Source organism: Pan troglodytes, chromosome 20 (genome assembly GCF_028858775.2).
Source record: "Pan troglodytes isolate AG18354 chromosome 20, NHGRI_mPanTro3-v2.0_pri, whole genome shotgun sequence".
Taxonomy (NCBI): domain Eukaryota; kingdom Metazoa; phylum Chordata; class Mammalia; order Primates; family Hominidae; genus Pan; species Pan troglodytes.
The window spans coordinates 41,879,898-41,892,917 of record NC_072418.2 but is presented as its reverse complement, the minus strand read 5'-3'; the positions used below and the strand labels follow the sequence as shown (position 1 = coordinate 41,892,917).

At 46.1% G+C, this 13,020-nt stretch overlaps 1 protein-coding gene across 1 annotated transcript in view; it reads left to right on the top strand.

The window, feature by feature from the left end:
- Positions 1-435: 435 nt before the first annotated feature.
- CAPN12 (calpain 12) overlaps positions 436-13,020 on the top strand; it is a 33,807-nt gene continuing 21,222 nt past the window's right edge. Inside the window, exon 1 of the mRNA XM_054673421.2 lies at positions 436-1,260. The gene's annotated coding sequence lies outside the window, so the exon portion shown is untranslated. The remainder of the gene's footprint in view (positions 1,261-13,020) is intronic.

Genomic DNA, 13,020 nt, shown 5'->3' with positions numbered 1-13,020 from the left:
AGATGATCCACCCGCCTTGGTCTCCCAAAGTGCTGGGATTACAGGCGTGAGTCACAGCACTCGGCCTAACTTTAGTTAATTTTTGTCTCATTAGTTAATATATTATTTCTAGTTAATTTTTAGTTATTTTTAGTTAATTTTTGTGTGTGGTATGAGTTAAGGGTCAAGGTTCTTTTCTCACTCTATAGATGTCCAGTTATTTCAGCACCATTTGTTGAAGTGACTGTTTTTTCTCCTCATTGAATTATATTGGCAATTTTGTTAAAAATTAATTGACCATTTTTGTTGTTTTAAATCTGGACTAAATCAGTCTTCTGATTCCTTGATTTATGTATCTGTCCTTATCCTGATAGCATATTCCTGATTACTGTAGCTTTATAGTGAGTCTTTCTCTCTCTCTCTTTTTTTTTTTTTTGAGACGGAGTGTTACTTTGTCGCCCAGGCTGGAGTGCAGTGGCGTGATCTCTGCTCACTGCAAGCTCCGCCTCCTGGGTTCACGCCGTTCTCCTGCCTCAGCCTCCAGAGTAGCTGGGACTACAGGCACCCACCACCATGCCCGGCTAATTTTTTTGTATGTTTAGTAGAGACGGGGTTTCACCATGTTAGCCAGGCTGGTCTCTAACTCCTGACCTTGTGATCCCCCTGCCTCGGCCTCCCAAAGTGCTGAGATTACAGGCGTGAGCCACCACGCCTGGCCTTTGTTTTTTTTTTTCCCTTTAAAAAAGACGGAGTCTCTCTCTGTCATCCAGGCTGGAGTGCAATGGCACAATCTCAGCTCACTGCAACCTCTGCCTCCTGAGTTCAAGCAATTCTCCTGCCTCAGCCTCCCGAGTAGCTGGGATTACAGGTGCCTGCCACCATGCCCAGCTAATTTTTGTAGTTTTAGTAGAGACGGGGTTTCACCATGTTGGTCAGGCTGGTCTCAAACTCCTGACCTCAGGTGATCTGCCCACCTCGGCCTCCCAAAGTGCTGGCATTACAAGCATGAGCCACTGCGCCTGGCTTCTTCTTTTTTTTTTTTTTTTTGAGACAGATTCTCACTTTGTTTCCCAAGCTGGAGTGCAGTGGTGCGATCACAGTTCACTGTGGTTTCAACCTCCTGGGCTCACCCTCCTAAGTAGCTGGGACTACAGGCACATGCCACCACACCCAGTTAATTTCTGTATTTTTTGGAGAGACACGGTCTCGCCATGTTGCCCAGGCTGGTCTGGAATTCCTGGGCTCAAGCCATCCACCCACCTTGACCTCCCAAAGTGAATAGTGAGTCTTAAAGTCACATTATATGCCTTGCAACTTTGTTCTCCTTTCTCAAAATTGTTTTGTTTATTCTATGTCATTTTCATTTTTCAATACATTTCAATGGATACTTGTACAAAAATTGTATCTGTGTTTCTATTTTGTTCTTGAGTCAGTTTTGGTAATTTGTGTCTCTCTAGGGATTTGTTCATTTCATTTAAATTGCCTAATTAGTTGACCTAAATCTGTTCATAATATTCCCCTGTGATTTTTTAAAATTTGTGTACCATGTTAGTGTTTTTCCCTCCTTCATTCTTGCTTTTGGTAATTGACGGCTTCTGTCTTTTTTATTTTTCTTACTCTTTTGTTGAACTTTTTAATGAGCTAACTGATTTCATTGAAAACCAGTATACTAGTTTTGTTGTTGTTGTTGTTGTTGTTGTTGTTGTTTTGAGACAGAGTTTCACTCTGTCGCCAAAGGCTGGAGTGCAGTGGTGTAATCTCGGCTCACATCAACCTCCACCTCTGGATTCAAGCGATTCTCCTGCCTCAGCCTCCTGAGTAGCTGGGATTACAGGTGCCCACCACCATGCCCCACCAATTTTTGTATTTTTAGTAGAGACGGGGTTTCACCATGTTGGCCAGGCTGGTCTTGAACTCTTGATCTCAGGTGATCCACCTGCCTCGGCCTCCCAAAGTGCTGGGATTACAGGTGGGAGCCACTGCACCCGGCCCAGTTTTGCTGATCTTTTCTTTTCTTTTTTTGAGACAAGAGTCTCACTCTGTCACCCAGGCTGGAGTACAGTGGCATGATCTCGACTCACTGCAACCTCGGCCTCTTGGGTTCAAGTGATTCTCCTGTCTCAGCCTCCAGCTGGGATTACAGGTGTGTGCCACCATGCCCAGTTAATTTTTGTATTGTTAGTAGAGACAGGGTTTCTCCATGTCAACCGGGCTGGTCTCAAACTCCTGACCTCAAGTGATCTACCCGCCTTGGACTCTCAAACTGCTGGGATTACAGGTGTGAGCCACCACACCTGGCCTGTTAATCTTTTCAATACCGGTTTTGTTGATGTTTTCAATGAGCCAATTTCAGTTTCATTGCTTTTTCTCTATTGTTTTTATATTTCTGTTTCATTGCTGTCCATTTAGATCTTTATTACTTCCTTCTTACTATTTTCTTTGAGTTTGATTTACTCTTCTTTTTCTAGCTTTGGAGGTGGAAGCCTAAATTATTGATTTTAGGCCTTCTTTCCATTCTAATGTGTTGGGGTTTTTAAAATTTTCACCAGGCTGACTCAACACTAATATGTTTTTTAAGCTATAAGTTTCCTGCTAATTACTACATTGCCAGCATCCTGTACATTTTTATTTCCTGTGTTTTTGTTTTTATTCAGCTCAAGGTATTTTCTAAATTCATTTTTGATTTTTTTTTTTTTTTTTTTAGATGGAGTCTCACTCTGTCACCCAGGCTGGAGTACAGTGGCATGATCTCAGCTCACCACAACCTCCACCTCCCAGGTTCAAGCAATCCTCCTGCCTCAGCCTATCAAGTAGCTGGGACTACAGGCATGAGCCACCACACCCAGCTAATGTTTGTATTTTTTAGTAGAAACGCGGTTTCACCGTGTTGGCCAGGCTGGTCTCGAACTCCTGATCTAAGGTGATCCACTGGCCTTGGCCTCCCTTGGCTGGGATTATAGGCATAAGCCACCACACCCAGCCAGATTCCTTCTTTGACACATAGGTCATCTACAAGTATGTTGTTTAGTTTTCTCATATTTAGAGATTTTCTAAATTTCATTTTATTGTTGGCTTTTAGCTTAGTTCCATTATAGTTAGAAGTAATACTTTTAAAATTACTTTTTATTTTTACTATTATTATTTTCTAATAGAGATGGGGGTCTCATTATGTTGCCCAGGATGGCCTCAAACTCCTGGGCTCACGAGATCCTCCTGTCTTATCTCACATAATAATTTCTTTCCCTCCCACCCTCCCTCCCTCCCTCCCTTCCTTCCTTCTTTCTTTCTTCTTCTTCTTCTTTTTTTTTTGAGATGGAGTCTCTCTCATCCAGGCTGGAGTGCACTGATGCAATCAGCTCACTGCAACCTCTGCCTCCTGGGTTCAAGTGATTCTCCTGCCTCAGCCTCCAAGTAGTTGGGACTAAAGGCAGGTGCCACCACACCTGGCTAATTTTTGTATTTTCAGTAGAGATGGGGTTTTGCCATGTTAACTGGGCTGGTCTGAAACTCCAGACCTCAGGTGGTCCACCTGCCTAAGCCTCCTAACATGCTAGGATTACAGGCGTGAGCCACTGTGCCCGGCCCAATCCTATGTCTCTCTCTTTTTTTGTGTTGTTTTTTTTTTTTAGATGGAGTCTCTCTCTATTGCCCAGGCTGGTGTGCAGTGGCGTGATCTCAGCTCACTGCAACCTGGTTCAAGTGATTCTCCTGCCTCAGCCTCCCCAGTAGCTGGGACTACAGGTGCCTGCCACCACACCCAGCTAATTTGTATTTTTAGTAGAGTTGGGGATTCACCATATTGGCCAGGCTGGTCTCAAACTCCTGATCTTGTGATCTGCCCGTCTCGGCCTCCCAAAGTATTGGGATTACAGGTGTGAGCCACTGCATAGCTGGCCTCTCCTTGTCTTTTTTAAAAAAAAAAAAAAGAGGAGATTGAGGCAAGGCGAAGTTTTAAATTTTTAAATAATAATAACAATAATAATAATAATTATTATTATTTTGAGACAAGGTCTCGCTCTGTTGCCCAGGTTGGAGAGCAGTGGTGCAATCTCGGCTCACTGCAACCCCCGCTTCCCATCCTCAAGCCACCCTCCCACCTCAGCCTCCTGAGTAGCTGGGAATACAGTCGCACACCACCATGCCCAGCTAATTTTTGTATCTTTTCTAGAGACAGAGTTTCACCATATTGCCCAGGCCGATCTCAAACTCCTGGACTCTAGGGGTCTGCCTGGGTCAGCCTCCCAAAGTGCTTGGATTACAGGTGTGAGCCACCATGCCCAGCCAAGGGGAAGTTTTCAAAGGCAAAATGAGGAGGATTACATAAAGTGTTTTGAATCAATTATCCTTGGCTACGAGACTTGAAACAAGGGTGGCATCAGTCCAAGGTTGGACAGGCAGTTACTGGACAAAAGTACTTTCTGTGTAACGTTGCAGTGGACTTTGTGCGAGGTTGTGGTTTTTGGAGAGTCTTCCGCAATCGTTCCGATCAGGCATTTGTGCATGAGCACGCTCCTTTCATGACCTTCCCGGTTCCTTTTTTTTTTTTTTTGAGACGGAGTTTCACTCTTGTGGTCCAGGCGCTGGAGTGCAATGGTGCGATCTTTGCCTCTTGGGTTCAAGTGATTCTCCTGCCTCAGCCTCCTGAGTATCTGGGATTATAGGTGCCCACGACCAGTCCCAGCTAATTTTTTGCATTTTTAATAGAGACAGGGTTTCACCATGTTGGCCAGGCTGGTCTCCAACTCCAGACCTCAGGTGATCCACCCACCTCGGCCTCCCAAAGTGCTGGGATTACAGGCGTGAGCCACCACACCTGGCCCAGTCTCTGGTTTTCTATATGGTCATCTATACGGTCTTAAGTTCTAAGAAATGCATGGTTAGGCAATTTCGTCAGGGTGTGAACATCATAGAGTGACTTATGCAAACGTAGATGGTACAGCCTACCCCACACCTAGGCTATATAAAGTAGCCTACAGCTCATAGGCTGCAAGCATGCACAGCATTTAACTGTACTGAACACAGTGGTAAGTATTTGTGTATATAAACATATCTGAACATAAAAAAGGTACAGTAAAACTATGGTATAAAAGATGGAAAATGGGCCAGGAGCAGTAGTTCACGCCTGTAATCCTAGCACTTTGGGAAGCTGAGGTGGGCAGATCACTTGAGGTCAGGAGATCGAAACCAGCCTGGCCAACATGGTGAAACCTCGTCTCTGCTAAAAATACAAAGAAGTTTAGGCCAGGCCCGGTGGCTCACGCATGTAATCCCAGCACTTTGGGAGCCGAGGTGGGTGGATCACGAGGTCAGGAGTTTGAGACCAGCAGGACCAGCATGGTGAAACCCCATCTCTACTAAAAACACAAAAATTAGCCAGGCATGGTGGCGCGTGCCTGTAATCCCAGCTGCTTGGGAGGCTGAGGCAGGAGAATCGCTTGAACCCGGGAGGCAGGGGTTGCAGTGAGCCAAGATCATGCCACTGCACTCCAGCCTGGACAACAGATACAGGCTCTGGCTGAAAAAAAAAATACAAAGAAGTTAGCCAGGTGTGGTGGTGCACGCCTGTAATCCCAGCTATTTGGGAGGTTGAGGCAGGAGGATCACTTGAACCTGGGAGGTGGAGGTTGCAGTGAGCGGAGATCATGCCACTGCACTCCAGCCTGGGTGAGAGAGTGAGACTCCATCTCAGAAAAATAAATAAAAGATGACAAATGGTACGCCTGTATGGGACACTTACCAGGAATGGAGCTTGCAGGATCGGAAGTTGCTCCAGGTGTCAGTGAGTGAGCAGTGAGTGAATGTGAAGGCTAGGACAGCACTGTACACTCCTGTAGACTTTATAAGCACTGTACTCTTAGGCTACCCTAAATTTAAAAAAATAAAGTAATTGTGCTACAGCATTGTGATGGCTGCAGCATCACTAGGTGATAGGAGTTCGGCTTCGTTGTAATTTTATGGGACATTGTCACATGTGCAGTCCATCACTGACTGAAACGTGGTGATGCAGCACCTGACTGTGTATGTTACCTAGTCAGGGATACAGGCCAGGTGTGGTGGCTCACGCCTGGAATCCCAGCATTTTGGGAGGCCGAGGTGGGATGATTGCTAGAGGCCAGGAGTTTGAGACCAGCCTGGGCAACATAGTGAGACCCTGTCTCTACCAAAAAAAAAAAAAATCAAAAATTATCCAGGTGTGGTGGTGTATACCTGTGGTCCCAGCTACTAGGGAGGATGAGGCAGGGGGATTGCTTGAGACTGGGAGTCTGAGGTTACAATGGGTTATGATCATGCCACTGCACTCCAACCTGAGTGACAGAGCAAGATCATGTCTCTAAAAAAATACAGTGCTATATAACTGGGTTGTTTTTTTTTTTTTTTTTTTGAGATGGAGTCTCAGTCTGCCACCCAGGCTGGAGTGCAGTGGCGTGATCTTGGCTCACTGCAACCTCTGCTTCCTGGGTTAAAGTGATTCTCCTGCCTCAGCCTCCCAAGCAGCTGGGATTACAGGCACCCGCCACCATGCCCGGCTAATTTTTGTATTTTTAGTAGAGACGGGGTTTCCATGTTGGCCAGGCTGGTCTCGAACTGACCTCAGGTGATCCCCCCCACCTCAGCCTCCCAAGGTGCTGGGATTACAGGCGTGAGCCACTGTGCCTCGCGTTTTTTTGTTGTTGTTGTTTTTGAGACAGAGTCTCGCTCTGGAGCGCAATGGCATGATCTCAGCTCACCGCAACCTCCACCTTTCAGGTTCAAGCCATTCTGCTGTCTCAGCCTCCTGAGTAGCTGGGACTAAACGCGTGCACCATCACACCCAGCTAATTTTTTGTATTTTATTTATTTATTTTTATTTATTTGAGATGGAGTCTTGCTCTGTCGCCCAGGCTGGAGTGCAATGGCGTGATCTTGGCTCACTGCAACCTCCACCACCTGGGTTCAAGCCATTCTCCTGCCTCAGCCTCCTGAGTACCTCGGACTACAGGCACCCACCATCATGCCTGGTTAAGTTTGTATTTTTGTAGAGACAGGGTTTCACCATGTTGACCATGCTGGTCTCATATTCCTGACCTCACGTGATCCACCGCCTCGGCCTCCCAAAGTGCTGGGATTACAGGCGTGAGCAACCATGCCCGGCCTTATAACCTTTCCTTTATTTATTTATTTATTTATTTATTTATTTATTTATTTATTTATTTAGATGGAGTTTCGCTCTTGTAGCCCAGGCTGGAGTGCAATGGCATGATCTTGGCTCACCGCAACCTCTGCCTCCCAGGTTCAAGCGATTATCGTGCCTCAGTCTCCCGAGTGGCTGGGATTACAGGCGCCTGCCACCATTCCCAGCTAATTTTTGTATTTTTAGTAGAGACAGGGTCTTGCCATGTTGGCCAGGCTGGTCTTTAACTCCTGACCTCGGATGATCCACTGTCCTTGGCCTCCCAAAGTGCTGGGATTACAGGCATGAGCCACTGTGCCTGGCATAACCTTTATTTTAAACAATTTTATATATATATATATATTTTTTTACAATTTTATTTATTTGTCTGTCTGTTTATTTATTTTGAGACAGAGTCTTGCTCTGTCACACAGGCCAGAGTGCAGTGGCACAATCACAGCTCACTGCAGCTCCGACCTCCCAGGCTCCAGCAATACGCCCACCTCAGCCTCCTGAACAGCTGGGACTGGACTATAGGTTTGCACCACCATGCCTGGCTAATTTTTGTATTTTGGGTAGAGATGGGGTTTCACCATGTTGCCCAGGCTGGTCTTGAATTCCTGAGCTCAAGCAATCCACCCACCTTGGCCTCAAAGTGCTGGGATTACAGGTTTGAGCCACCATACCCGGCCTTATATGGTTTTTTTCTTTTTTTTTTTTTCTTTTTTTTTGAGATGGAGTCTTGCTCTGTCGCCCAGCCTGGAGTGCAGTGGCGCAATCTCAGCTCACTGCAAGCTCCGCCTCCCAGGTTCACGCCATTCTCCTGCCTCAGCCTCCCGAGTAGCTGGGACTACAGGCACCCCCCACCACACCCGGCTAATTTTTTTTGTATTTTTAGTAGAGACGGGGTTTCACCACATTAGCCAGGATGGTCTCGATCTCTTGACCTCATGATCCGCCTGCCTCGGCCTCCCAAAGTGCTGGGATTATAGGCGTGGGCCACCGTGCCCAGCCTGACCTTATATGTTTTAAAATAAATTAAAAGAAGAAAAGAAAAATACATTTCTGGGGCTCTTCATTTCTTCCTGTGGATTTGAGTTTCTGTCTACTGTCATTTTCAGTGTGAGGGGTTTCCTTGAGTATTCCCTGCGTTTAGGTATATGCTAGTCAGGAATTCTCTTTTTGTTTATCTGGGAATGATTTTCTTTTGCCTTTTGTTTTGAAGTATAGTTTTGTTGAATATAGAATTATCAGTTGACAGTTTTATTTTTCTTTCAGTGTTTTGAATAAATCATTCATCTGCCTTCTGGCCTCCATTGTTCCTAGGAGAATCTAGCCATTAATTCTATTGTTCCCCTGTACATAATGAGCTGTTTTTCACTTGCTCCTTTAAAATTTTCCACTTTCCTGGCACGGTGGCTCACGCCTGTAATCCCAGCACTTTGGGAGGCCGAGGAGGGCGGATCACGAGGTCAGGAGATCGAGAACATCCTGGCTAACACGGTGAAACCCCGTCTCTACTAAAAATACAGAAAATTAGCCAGGCGTGGTGGTGGGTGCTTATAGTCCCAGCTACTCGGGAGGCTGAGGCAGGAGAATGGTGTGAACCCGGGAGATGGAGCTTATAGTGAACCGAGATTGTGCCACTGTACTCCAGCCTGGGCGACAGAGTGAGACTCCGCTTCAAAAAAAAAAAAAAAATGCCCTTTTTGAATTGTTTTCAGCAGTTTTACTTTCACTCACGTCCGTGTGAAGAGACCACCAAACAGGCTTTGTGTAAGCAATAAAACTGTTTATTTCACCTGGGTGCAGGGGGGCTGAGTCTGAAAAGAGAGTCAGCGAAGGGAGATAAGGGTGGGGCCGTTTTATAGGATTTGGGTAGATAAAGGAAAATTATAGTCAAAGGGGGGTTGTTCTCTGGAGGGCAGAGTGGGGGTCACAAGGTGCTCAGTGGGGGAGCTTTTGAACCAGGATGAGCCAGGAGAAGGAATTTCACAAGACAATGTCATCAGTTAAGGCAAGAACAGGCCATTTTCACTTCTTTTGTGGTGGAATGTCATCACTTAAGGCAGGAACCGGCCATCTAGATGTGTACGTGCAGGTCACAGGGGATATGATGGCTTAGCCTGGGCTCAGAGGCCTGACATTCCTGTCTTCTTATATTAAGAAAAATAAAATGAAATAGTGGTAAAGTGTTGGGACAGTGAAAATTTTTGGGGGTGGTATGGAGAGATAATGGGCGATGTTTCTTAGGGCTGCTTCCAGCGGGATTAGGGACGGTGTGGGAACTTAGAGTGGGAGAGATTAAGCTGAAGGAAGATTTTGTGGTAAGGGGTGATATTGTGGGGTTGTTAGAAGAAACATTTGTCGTGTAGAATTATTGGTGATGGCCTGGATACGGTTTTGTATGAATTGAAAAACTAAACGGAATAAGAGAAGGAGAAAAACAGGTATTAAAGGACTAAGAATTGGGAGGACCTAGGACATCTGATTAGAGAGTGCCTAAGGAGATTCAGCATAGTCCTGCCAATAAAGATTATTTATTTACTTTAAGAGTTAAGAGTGGCGGTTTGGGGATAGCACCAGGAGATATCAGCTGTGATGGCTTGGAGAAACAGTGTAAACTGGCAGTGTAAACAAGAGCAGGGCATGTATGAGTAGTTGAGAACGGTGAATAGGAGTATAACTAGACAGAAGATAGTAGGGATGACAAGTTATTTGGGGGCACAGTCTAAGTTGGTCTGGTGTCTGGAATGAGACTGGGGCCTAATAAAAAGGAGCGTCTATACAGGAGCTTAAATGGGCTGTACCTTATAGCATTCTGAGGACAGGTCTGACTTCTGAGAAGGGAAAGTGGTAAAAATATTGTCCAGTCCTTTTTAAGTTGGTGGCTGAGCTTGGTGAGGTGTGTTTTAGTCTGTCACTGAATACTAAGAGCCTGAAAAAATGCTTGGCTGATTTGACTAATAAAGGCTGGTCTGTTATCAGACTGTATAGAGGTGGGAAGGCTAAACTGAGGAATTATGTCTGACAGAAGGGAATGACAAGGCTAAACTGAAGAATTATGTCTGACAGAAGGGAAGAAATGACTGCGGTGGCCTTCTCAGACCCTGTAGGAAAGGCCTCTACTTATCCAGTGAAAGTGTCTACCTAGACTAAGAGGTGTTTTAGTTATCTTACTCGGGGCATGTTGAGTAAAGCTAATTTGCCAGTCCTGGGTGGGGGCAAATCCTCGAGTTGATGTGTAGGGAAGGGAGGGGGCCTGAATAATCCCTGAGGAGTAGTAGAATAGCAGATGGAACACTGAGAAGTTATTTCCTTGAGGATAGATTTCTACAATGGAAAGGAAATGAAAGGTTCTAAGAGGCGGGCTAGTGGCTTGTACTATAGCATAGCCTGCCTTTGCTGGTGTGTGGCGATTAGGCCTGGTGGAACTGCCATCAATAAATCAAGCGTGATCAGGGTGAGGAACAGGGAAGAAGGAAATGTGGGGAAATGGGATGAACATCAGGTGGATCACAGAGATGCAGTCATGGGGGTCAGGTGTGGTATCCGGAATAATGTGGGAGGCCGGATTGAAGTCCGGGCCAGGAACAATGGTAATTGTGGGACTTAACAAAGAGTGAGTACAGCTGAAGGAGCCAGGTAACCGAAAGTATATGCGTCAGGTATGAGGAAGAAAATAGATTTTGGAAGTTATGAGAAATGTAGAGAGTGAGTTGAGCATAGTTTGTGATTTTGAGGGCCTCTAAAAGTGTTAAAGCAGCAGCAGCCGCTGCACGGATACATGAGGGCTAGGCTAAAACAGTAAGGTCAAGTTGTTTGGGCAGAAAGGCTACAGGGTGCGGTCCTGGCTCTTGTGTAAGAATTCTGACCGCACTAACCATGCCTAGGAAGGAAAGGAGTTGTTGTTTTGTAAGGGATCGAGGTTTGGGAGATTAATCGGACACGAACAGCAGGGAGAGCACGTGTGTTTTTATGAGAATTATGCCAAGATAGGTAACAGATGAGGATGAAATTTGGGCTTGACTGAAGTAATGGGGTCTGTCTGTGAAGCCTTGAGGCAGTACAGCCCAGGTAATTTGCTGAGCCTGATTGGTGTCAGGGTCAGTCCAAGTGAAAGCAAAGAGAGGCTGGGATGACGGGTGCAAAGGAATAGTAAAGAAAGCATGTTTGAGATCCAGAACAGAATAATGGATTGTGGAGGGAGGTATTGAGGATAGGAGAGTATATGGGTTTGGCATCACGGGGTGGATAGGCAAAACAATTTGGTTGATAAGGCGCAGATCCTGAATTAACCTGTAAGTCTTGTCTGGTTTTAGGACAGGTAAAATGGGGGACTTGTAAGGAGAGTTTATAGGCTTTAAAAGGCCATGCTGTAGCAGGCGAGTGATAACAGGCTTTAATCCTTTCAAAGCATGCTGTGGGATGGGATCTTGGCATTGAGTGGGGTAAGGGTGATTAGGTTTTAATGAGATGGTAAGGGGTGCATGATTGGTTGCCAAGGAGGGAGTAGAGGTATCTTATACCTTTGGGTTAAGGTGGGGGGATACAAGAGGAGGATGCAAAGGAGGCTTTGGATTGGGAAGAAGGGCGGCAATGAGATGCAGCTGTAGTCCAGGAATAGTCAGGGAAGCAGATAATTTGAAGTGTCTCGGCCTAATTAGGGAACTGGGCAGGTGGAGATAACTAAAAGGAGTGCATAAAAGAATATTGTCTAAGTTGGCACCAGAGTTGGGGAGTTTTAAGAGGTTTAGAAGCCTGGCTGTCAATACCGACTACAGTTATGGAGGCAAGGGAAACAGGCCTTTGAAAAGAAGGTAATGTGGAGTGGGTAGCCTCCGTATTGATTAAGAAGGGGACGGACTTACCTTCCACTGTGAGAGTTACTTAAAGCTTGGTGTCCGTGATGGTCTACGGGGCTTCCGAGGCAATCGGGCAGCATCAGTCTTCAGCTGCTAAGCCGAGAAGATCTGGGAAGGAGTCAGTCAGAGAGCCTTGGGCCAGAGTTCCAGGGGCTCTGGGAGTGGCTGCCAGGTGAGTTGGACAGTCCGATTTCCAGTGGGGTCCTGCACAGATGGGACACGGCTTAGGAGGAATCCTGGGCTGCGGGCATTCCTTGGCCTGGTGGCCAGATTTGTGGCACTTGTAGCAAGCTCCTGGGGGAGGAGGTTCTGGAGGAACGCCTGGCCACTGCGGTTTAGGCGTTTGGAAGTTCTTTTGTGCTGGAGATGTGGCTGGGGTTTGTTTCACAGTGGAGGCAAGGAATTGCAACAGAAATATGTTGCTACTTGGCTGCCTCTATTATTGTACACCTTGAAGGCGAGGTTAATTAAGTCCTGTTGTGGGGTTTGAGGGCGGGAATTTAATCTTTGAAGTTTTATTTAATGTCGGGAGCAGATTGGGTAATAAAATGTATATTGAGAATAAGATGGCCTTTTGAACTTTTAGGGTCTAGGGCTGTAAAGCATCTCAGGGTTGCTGCCAAATGAGTCATGAACTGGGCTGGATTTTTATATTTGATGAAAAAGAGCCTAAACACTATCTGATTTGGGATAAAGGAAAAGGAGCATTAACTGTGACTATGCCTTTAGCTCCAGCCACCTTTTTAAGAGTAAATTGCTGGGCAGGTGGGGGAGGGCTAGTCACGGAACGAAACTGTAAGGGGGACCGGGTGTGAGGAGGGGAGGTGATAAAAGGATTACAGGGTGAGAGGAGCGGAGGCTGAGGAAGAATTGGGACCTAGCTCAGCCTGGCGAGGAGGGGAGAGGTCAGATAGGTCTGTAGAAAAGGAAGATTAGAAAGACTCAGCGACACTTGGGGTTGGGACTGAGGGGACAGGTGGGAGGGAAAGAAGGAAGATTTGGGACGAGTTGCATGGGAACAGAGGC